This window comes from Gadus chalcogrammus, chromosome 13, assembly GCF_026213295.1.
Source record: "Gadus chalcogrammus isolate NIFS_2021 chromosome 13, NIFS_Gcha_1.0, whole genome shotgun sequence".
Taxonomy (NCBI): domain Eukaryota; kingdom Metazoa; phylum Chordata; class Actinopteri; order Gadiformes; family Gadidae; genus Gadus; species Gadus chalcogrammus.
Genome location: NC_079424.1, coordinates 18,631,519 through 18,639,018, shown reverse-complemented (window position 1 = coordinate 18,639,018; position 7,500 = coordinate 18,631,519). Strand labels below are relative to the sequence as shown.

Below are 7,500 nucleotides of genomic sequence, written 5' to 3'. Positions count from 1 at the left end.
TGTAGTTTGATTGCATAATTCAAGGCCTCCCATATTTTCAGAAATGTTAGGTATTACGCAGAAGATCTTATGCATCTGCAGGATGTAGAGCGAGTGGCGTATGTATACTTTAGAACTGACATGCGGAAATCTTCCTTTCATGGAAGTGCCACAGCATGGCCACGAAGAGCTGCACCTAAAATTTCTAGTTCCCATACCGGGAGTCGAACCCGGGCCGTCTGGGTGAAAACCACGAATCCTAACGGCTAGACCATATGGGAATTCTTAATATTGAATTTGATTATAGTTTGTTTTAAACTTTCTTTGTTAATCGTCTTTTTGTAGTTTGATTGTATAATTAAAAGACTCCCATATTTTCGGAAATGTTAGGTATTACGCAGAAGATCTTATGCATCTGTAGGATGTAGTGCGAGTGGCCTATGTATACTTTACAACTGACATGCGGAAATCTTCGTTTAATGGAAGTGCCACCGCATGGCCACGAAGAGCTGCACCTAAACTTTCTAGTTCCCATACCGGGAGTCGAACCCGGGCCGCCTGGGTGAAAACCAGGAATCCTAACCGCTAGACCTTATGGGACTTCAATAACCCTCTTAAAGTCATTATTACTGAATTTGATTATTTTTTGTTTCTAACTTCCTATGTTAATTGTTTTATTGTAGTGTAATTGCGTTATTCAAGGCCCCCAATAATTTCTGAATTTTTGCATATTACGAAGAAGAGCTTCTGCATCTGTAGGTTGTGGTGCGAGTGAAGTATGTATACAATACATATGATAATCGGAAAGCTTCGTTGAATGGCAGCACCACAGCAGACACACCTAAAGGTACATGTTCCCATACCGGGAGTTGAACCCGGGCCGCCTGGGTGAAAACCAAGAATCCTAACCGCTAGACCATATGGGACTTCATTAACACCATTAAAGTTATTATTGCCGACCTTGATTATTTTTTGTTTCTAACTTTCGTTATTAATTGTTTTATTGTAGTTTAATTGCATAATTCAAGGTGCCCAATACTTTCGTATATTGGACATATTACTCACATGAGCGTACGCTCACCACAACAGAAGGGTGTGGTGCAAGTTGAGTCAGTTTGTATACAGTAGGCCTACAACGGTCATGTGGATATCTTCGTTTCATCGTCGCACAACAGCATGATAACGATAGGTGACCAGGGCCTACCTAAAATGACTAGTTCCCATACCGGGAGTCGAACCCGGGCCGCCTGGGTGAAAACCAGGAATCCTAACCTCTAGACCAGGGGTGCCCAACCAGTCGATCGCGGTCTACCAGTAGATCGCCGACAGATCCCAAGTCGATCGCGAGGGGTGAAGAAAAAAAAAAAAAAAAAAAATCTTTTTTTTTTATTTTTTTTTTTAATGAAATTAAATTTGCGCGGGACATATACGCGCGGTAGCGCATGTGCTGTTAACAGCAGTTGAAAGCCGTCAACAGTAGTTACACACTCCTAAACGTTGGCATGGCTGAGGGGAAACAAGCTAAGACCTACCATTTTCACCCTGAGTGGGAGGAAGATTATTGATTATCGTTGAGAAGGTGCCGTGCGCAGACGGAATGAAACCCCCACTGAAGTCCGTAGGTTCACGATACAACCCCCCCCCCCCCCCCCCCCCCCCCGTCAACAATTGTTCTCTACCACCCCCCCCCCCCCCGGCTTGAAGGTAGGTTTGCTGGTAGATCTCGGGAGGTTGGCTACTTGAAAAGTAGATCTTGGGTCAAAAAAGGTTGGGCACCCCTGCTCTAGACCATATGGGACTTCATAAACACCAATAAAGGGTTATATTTTTTGATTCAAACTTTCTTTGTTAATTGTCTTTTTGTAGTTTGATTGCATAATTCAAGGCCTCCCATATTTTCAGAAATGTTAGGTATTACGCAGAAGATCTTATGCATCTGCAGGATGTAGAGCGAGTGGCGTATGTATACTTTAGAACTGACATGCGGAAATCTTCCTTTCATGTAAGTGCCACAGCATGGCCACGAAGAGCTGCACCTAATATTTCTAGTTCCCATACCGGGAGTCGAACCCGGGCCGCCTGGGTGAAAACCACGAATCCTAACCGCTAGACCATATGGGAATTCTAAATACTGAATTTGATTATAGTTTGTTTTAAACTTTCTTTGTTAATCGTCTTTTTGTAGTTTGATTGTATAATTAAAAGCCTCCCATATTTTCGGAAATGTTAGGTATTACGCAGAAGATCTTATGCATCTGTAGGATGTAGTGCGAGTGGCCTATGTATACTTTACAACTGACATGCGGAAATCTTCGTTCAATGGAAGTGCCACAGCATGGCCACGAAGAGCCGCACCTAAAATTTCTAGTTCCCATACCGGGAGTCGAACCCGGGCCGCCTGGGTGAAAACCAGGAATCCTAACCGCTAGACCATATGGGACATTAATAACTCACTTAAAGTCATTATTGGTGAATTTGATTATTTTTTGTTTCTAACTTACTTTGTTAATTGTTTTATTGTAGTGTTATTGTGTAATTCAAGGCCCCCAATAATTTCTGAAATTTTTCATATTACGAAGAAGAGCTTCTGCATCTGTAAGTTGTGGTGCGAGTGGAGTATGTATACATTACAACTGACAAGCGGAAAGCTTCGTTTAATGGCTAAACCACAGCAGACGCACCTAAATGTACAAGTTCCCATACCGTGAGTCGAACCCGGGCCGCCTGGGTGAAAACCATGAATCCTAACCGCTAGTCCATATGTGACTACATATACACTATTAAAGTTATTATTGCCGACCTTGATTATTTTTTCTTTCTAACTTTCGTTATTAATTGTTTTATTGTAGTTTAATTGCATAATTCAAGGTGCCCAATACTTTTGTATATTGGACATATTACTCACATGAACGGACGCTCACCAGAACAGAAGGGTTTGGTGCAAGTTGAGTCCGTTTGTATACAGTAGGCCTACAACGGTCATGTGGATATCTTCGTTTCATCGTCGCACAACAGCATGATAACGATAGGTGACCAGGGCCTACCTAAAATGACTAGTTCCCATACCGGGAGTCGAACACGGGCGGCCTGGGTGAAAACCAGGAATCCTAACCGCTAGACCATATGGGACTGCATTAACACCATTAAAGGGTTATATATTTTGTTTCAAACTTTCTTTGTTAATTGTCTTTTTGTAGTTTGATTGCATAATTCAAGGCCTCCCATATTTTCAGAAATGTTAGGTATTACGCAGAAGATCTTATGCATCTGTAGGATGTAGTGCAAGTGGCGTATGTATACTTTACAACTGACATGCGGAAATCTTCGTTTAATGGAAGTGCCACCGCATGGCCACGAAGAGCTGCACCTAAACTTTCTAGTTCCCATACCGGGAGTCGAACCCGGGCCGCCTGGGTGAAAACCAGGATTCCTAACCGCTAGACCTTATGGGACTTCAATAACCCTCTTAAAGTCATTATTACTGAATTTGATTATTTTTTGTTTCTAACTTCCTATGTTAATTGTTTTATTGTAGTGTAATTGCGTTATTCAAGGCCCCCAATAATTTCTGAATTTTTGCATATTACGAAGAAGAGCTTCTGCATCTGTAGGTTGTGGTGCGAGTGAAGTATGTATACAATACAACTGATAAGCGGAAAGCTTCGTTGAATGGCAGCACCACAGCAGACACACCTAAAGGTACATGTTCCCATACCGGGAGTTGAACCCGGGCCGCCTGGGTGAAAACCAAGAATCCTAACCGCTAGACCATATGGGACTTCATTAACACCATTAAAGTTATTATTGCCGACCTTGATTATTTTTTGTTTCTAACTTTCGTTATTAATTGTTTTATTGTAGTTTAATTGCATAATTCAAGGTGCCCAATACTTTCGTATATTGGACATATTACTCACATGAGCGTACGCTCACCACAACAGAAGGGTGTGGTGCAAGTTGAGTCAGTTTGTATACAGTAGGCCTACAACGGTCATGTGGATATCTTCGTTTCATCGTCGCACAACAGCATGATAACGATAGGTGACCAGGGCCTACCTAAAATGACTAGTTCCCATACCGGGAGTCGAACCCGGGCCGCCTGGGTGAAAACCAGGAATCCTAACCGCTAGACCATATGGGACTTCATAAACACCAATAAAGGGTTATATTTTTTGATTCAAACTTTCTTTGTTAATTGTCTTTTTGTAGTTTGATTGCATAATTCAAGGCCTCCCATATTTTCAGAAATGTTAGGTATTACGCAGAAGATCTTATGCATCTGCAGGATGTAGAGCGAGTGGCGTATGTATACTTTAGAACTGACATGCGGAAATCTTCCTTTCATGGAAGTGCCACAGCATGGCCACGAAGAGCTGCACCTAAAATTTCTAGTTCCCATACCGGGAGTCGAACCCGGGCCGTCTGGGTGAAAACCACGAATCCTAACCGCTAGACCATATGGGAATTCTTAATATTGAATTTGATTATAGTTTGTTTTAAACTTTCTTTGTTAATCGTCTTTTTGTAGTTTGATTGTATAATTAAAAGACTCCCATATTTTCGGAAATGTTAGGTATTACGCAGAAGATCTTATGCATCTGTAGGATGTAGTGCGAGTGGCCTATGTATACTTTACAACTGACATGCGGAAATCTTCGTTCAATGGAAGTGCCACAGCATGGCCACGAAGAGCCGCACCTAAAATTTCTAGTTCCCATACCGGGAGTCGAACCCGGGCTGCCTGGGTGAAAACCAGGAATCCTAACCGCTAGACCATATGGGACTTTAATAACTCACTTAAGGTCATTATTGCTGAATTTGATTATTTTTTGTTTCTAACTTACTTTGTTAATTGTTTTATTGTAGTGTTATTGTGTAATTCAAGGCCCCCAATAATTTCTGAAATTTTTCATATTACGAAGAAGAGCTTCTGCATCTGTAAGTTGTGGTGCGAGTGGAGTATGTATACATTACAACTGACAAGCGGAAAGCTTTATTTAATGGCAGCACCACGGCAGACGCACCTAAATGTACATGTTCTCATACCGGGAGTCGAACCCAGGTCGCCTGGGTGAAAACCAGGAATCCTAACCACTAGACCATATGGGAATACACTGGAAAATTGAATTTGATTATATTTCGTTTTAAACTTTCTTTGTTAATTGTCTTTTTGTAGTCTAATTGCCTGTTTCAAGGCCCCCAATAATTTCTGAAATTTTGCATATTACGAAGAAGAGCTTCTGCATCTGTAGATTGTGGTGCGAGTGGAGTATGTATACATTGCAACTGACAAGCGGAAAGCTTCGTTTAATGACTGCACCACAGCAGACGCACCTAAATGTACATGTTCCCATACCGGGAGTCAAACCCGGGCCGCCTGGGTGAAAACCATGAATCCTAACCGCTAGACCATATGTGACTTCATGTACACTATTAAAGTTATTATTACCGACCTTGATTATTTTTTGTTTCTAACTTTCGTTATTAATTGTTTTATTGTAGTTTAATTGCATAATTCAAGGTGCCCAATACTTTCGTATATTGGACATATTACTCACATGAACGGACGCTCACCAGAACAGAAGGGTTTTGTGCAAGTTGAGTCCGTTTGTATACAGTAGGCCTACAACGGTCATGTGGATATCTTCGTTTCATCGTCGCACAACAGCATGATAACGATAGGTGACCAGGGCCTACCTAAAATGACTAGTTCCCATACCGGGAGTCGAACCCGTGCAGCCTGGGTGAAAACCAGGAATCCTAACCGCTAGACCATATGGGACTTCTTTAATACCATTAAAGGGTTATATATTTTGTTTCAAACTTTCTTTTTTAATTGTCTTTTTGTAGTTTGATTGCATAATTCAAAGCCTCCCATATTTTCAGAAATGTTAGGTATTACGCAGAAGATCTTATGCATCCGTAGGATGTAGTGCAAGTGGCGTATGTATACTTTACAACTGACATGCGGAAATCTTCGTTTAATGGAAGTGCCACAGCATGGCCACGAAGAGCTGCACCTAAACTTTCTAGTTCCCATACCGGGAGTCGAACCCGGGCCGCCTGGGTGAAAACCAGGAATCCTAACCGCTAGACCTTATGGGACTTTAATAACCCTCTTAAAGTCATTATTGCTGAACTTGATTATTTTTTGTTTCTAACTTCCTATGTTAATTGTTTTATTGTAGTGTAATTGCGTTATTCAAGGCCCCCAATAATTTCTGAATTTTTGCATATTACGAAGAAGAGCTTCTGCATCTGTAGGTTGTGGTGCGAGTGGAGTATGTATACAATACAACTGATAAGCGGAAAGCTTCGTTTAATGGCAGCACCACAGCAGACACACCTAAAGGTACATGTTCCCATACCGGGAGTTGAACCCGGGACGCCTGGGTGAAAACCAGGAATCCTAACCGCTAGACAATATGGGACTTCATTAACACAATTAAAGTTATTATTGCTGACCTTGATTATTTTTTGTTTCTAACTTTCGTTATTAATTGTTTTATTGTAGTTTAATTGCATAATTCAAGGTGCCCAATACTTTCGTATATTGGACATATTACTCACATGAGCGTACGCTCACCACAACAGAATGGTGTGGTGCAAGTTGAGTCAGTTTGTATACAGTAGGCCTACAACGGTCATGTGGATATCTTCGTTTCATCGTCGCACAACAGCATGATAACGATAGGTGACCAGGGCCTACCTAATATGACTAGTTCCCATACCGGGAGTCGAACCCGGGCCACCTGGGTGAAACGAGGAATCCTAACCGCTAGACCATATGGGACTTCATAAACAGCAATAAAGGGTTATATATTTTGTTTCAAACTTTCTTTGTTAATTGTCTTTTTGGAGTTTGATTGCATAATTCAAGGCCTCCCATATTTTCAGAAATGTTAGGTATTACGCAGAAGATCTTATGCATCTGCAGGATGTAGTCCGAGTGGCGTATGTATACTTTACAACTGACATGCGGAAATCTTCCTTTCATGGAAGTGCCACAGCATGGCCACGAAGAGCTGCACCTAAAAATTCTAGTTCCTATACCGGGAGTTGAACCCGGGCGAAAACCAGGAATCCTAACCGCTAGACCATATGGGAATTCTAAAAAGAATTGAATTTGATTATACTTTGTTTTAAACTTTCTTTGTTAATCGTCTTTTTGTAGTTTGATTGTATAATTCAAAGCCTCCCATATTTTCAGAAATGTTAGGTATTACGCAGAAGATCTTATGCATCTGTAGGATGTAGTTCGAGTGGCGTATGTATACTTTACAACTGACGTGCGGAAATCTTTGTTTAATGGAAGTGCCACAGCATGGCCACGAAGAGCCGCACCTAAAATTTCTAGTTCCCATACCGGGAGTCGAACTCGGGCCGCCTGGGTGAAAACCAGGAATCCTAACCGCTAGACCATATGGGACTTTAATAACTCTCTTAAAGTCATTATTGCTGAATTTGATTATATTTTGTTTCTAACTTACTTTGTTAATTGTTTTATTGTAGTGTAATTGC

The 7,500-nt window shown here is 41.3% G+C and overlaps 6 non-coding genes across 6 annotated transcripts; all 6 read right to left on the bottom strand.

Annotated features, from left to right (window-relative positions):
• Window positions 1-833: 833 nt before the first annotated feature.
• trnae-uuc (transfer RNA glutamic acid (anticodon UUC)) lies at window positions 834-905 on the bottom strand. The gene has a single exon. It is a non-coding gene; the product is annotated as a tRNA-Glu (tRNA).
• A 1,442-nt stretch (window positions 906-2,347) lies between these two features.
• On the bottom strand, window positions 2,348-2,419 carry trnae-uuc (transfer RNA glutamic acid (anticodon UUC)). Its single transcript has one exon. It is a non-coding gene; the product is annotated as a tRNA-Glu (tRNA).
• Window positions 2,420-3,685: 1,266 nt separating this feature from the next.
• trnae-uuc (transfer RNA glutamic acid (anticodon UUC)) lies at window positions 3,686-3,757 on the bottom strand. The gene has a single exon. It is a non-coding gene; the product is annotated as a tRNA-Glu (tRNA).
• Window positions 3,758-4,048: 291 nt separating this feature from the next.
• trnae-uuc (transfer RNA glutamic acid (anticodon UUC)) lies at window positions 4,049-4,120 on the bottom strand. The gene has a single exon. It is a non-coding gene; the product is annotated as a tRNA-Glu (tRNA).
• Window positions 4,121-4,690: 570 nt separating this feature from the next.
• Window positions 4,691-4,762, bottom strand: trnae-uuc (transfer RNA glutamic acid (anticodon UUC)). Its single transcript has one exon. It is a non-coding gene; the product is annotated as a tRNA-Glu (tRNA).
• Window positions 4,763-7,336: 2,574 nt separating this feature from the next.
• On the bottom strand, window positions 7,337-7,408 carry trnae-uuc (transfer RNA glutamic acid (anticodon UUC)). Its single transcript has one exon. It is a non-coding gene; the product is annotated as a tRNA-Glu (tRNA).
• Between the last annotated feature and the right edge of the window lie 92 nt (window positions 7,409-7,500).